General features: G+C 36.1%; 1 protein-coding gene across 1 annotated transcript in view; it reads left to right on the top strand.

The window, feature by feature from the left end:
• The window catches only part of VPS50 (VPS50, EARP/GARPII complex subunit), a 122,851-nt gene that overhangs the window by 83,557 nt on the left and 37,365 nt on the right, over positions 1–1,929 (top strand). The gene's annotated exons all lie outside the window — the stretch shown is intronic.

Raw genomic sequence — 1,929 nt, 5'->3', positions numbered from 1 at the left:
CCAGTCAGGAATTTTAGTGGTTTTCTATAAAAATCACTGTGTTCTATTTATGGCGATGGTAATTTCCTGTTGCCTATTTTGATTATACTTAGCTCTGATAAAATGGTCTGTGTTCTTGAAGATAATTTCTCACTTTCATTAATGAACAGATTAAAGTTGACAAAATATTTTTTAGAAGTCCCATTTTCTTTAGGGAAAACAGTTGAAAAGTAATAATGAATTGAGATGAGAGGTAAAGGTACATATTTTCGTGACACACACAAAAATGACAGATTCTAAAATGTCGTTCTTTGGCTGATTATTGGCAGGGAAATTAGCTTTTCCTCTTTATCAAAGAGAGCTAACTGAACATAGAATCATGACTTACTCTAGAATTTATAGAATTAGATTTGGAAGGGTTCTGAGAGGTCACTTGGTATAAATTCCCATAAAATAAGAATTTCTTTCTATAGTGCCCCTATTATGTGGTGGCCATCTAACCTTTGTTTTATGTCTCACAATCACTGGAAGCATATTATTTTGCAAGACTGCTTGTTCTACTATCAGACTGATTTAATTGTTAGAAATCTGTTTCTTATGGTAAATCAAAATCTGTCTATTTCTGTAATTCTTTTGTCTTAGCTCTGCTCTTAAAAGCAAAAAGTAAATCTATCGTTTTTTCTTTGTATTCTTCCATGTGGTCACTTTTCAGATGTGTGGTGGTAGTTATACTGTTTTTCCTTTCCTTGTAACCTCCTCCCCCAATCCGTCTTCAGGGTCAGTGTGCTCAATTTCTTTATATGGTCCTCACTGATAGATATTCCAAAATTCCTGTCATCATTCTGGATTCACTATAGTTTTTGGTGTCTGAAGACGCCGCTCGCAATGTATTTTAATGAAGTTAGCTTATGCTTGATTATATTGAAGTAACAAACCACCCTAACACATCAGTGGCATTCAACCACGAAGGCTTATTGTGATACATATTGACTCCTGATCAACTTTGTTCTGCTCCATGTGTGTCTTCACTCGGAGATGCAGGCTCAAAGAATAGCACCAGTCTGAACATGGAGAGAAGAGCAAGAATTGAACCATGTTATGAACCACTTAAAGCTTCTGCTCTGATGTGGCACCAACTTCCTCTGATGTGTCAGTGGCTGCAGCAAGTTAGGCTTGACCCTGGGAGAGAGAAGTATACCTCTGGTCCAGGAAGGCTGGAAAGCACTACAAGCTTAGGGCAGTGGACAAGGATGCATAATCCTCTTACAGGGAATGAGGGAGGAGGAGCAAAAAGTTGGGGAATATAATATAATCAGCCACATTTAAGTGGTTGTTTATATTTTTTAATTTACCTAGTTCAAAAAGAACTAGGGGTCATCATGTTGCTTTTTACTCTAAAAGACATATATTTAGTAGCATCAAATCAAATATAAGACTAAAACAAAATTGAGGGGGGAAATCACGTTTCAGTTAAATGCCAACAACAAATGCAAATCTTCACTTGGTAGGCATAAAGAAATGAAGAAACAATGCATTCTGCTATTTTTATTATCTAAGAAAAGGATGGAATAATGATAAAAATGTGCCGCTGGGGTTAAATTCAAAAGACAGTAACAGCAAATTCTTATATAAAGATTACTGATCAACATAGTTTACATTATTTTCTAACAGTGGATTTATAAAAACTGAGAAAAACTGCATTTTTCTGGTCCTTTGGTATGTCAGCCCTGTGAAGCAGAGCAGTCCTAGATAAAACTACTCATTGAAGAGAATCTAACCATTGTAATTTCAGCTGCCTCTGACACCAGATCTTTTATAATGCTGCATTATTCCCCCAGTAGACGCTTATGTTTACCACTTTCTCTCTCTCTGGGACGTCTTTATCTTCAGTTTGTATATATTCATTCATAAAATGGAACTTTAAGGGAACCACTCACTAAGGGGTCTCCA

Source organism: Pteropus vampyrus, unplaced genomic scaffold, assembly GCF_000151845.1.
Source record: "Pteropus vampyrus isolate Shadow unplaced genomic scaffold, Pvam_2.0 Scaffold4, whole genome shotgun sequence".
Taxonomy (NCBI): Eukaryota; Metazoa; Chordata; class Mammalia; order Chiroptera; family Pteropodidae; genus Pteropus; species Pteropus vampyrus.
Note: the sequence above shows the minus strand (reverse complement) of the source record. Positions and strands in the feature narration are given on the sequence as shown.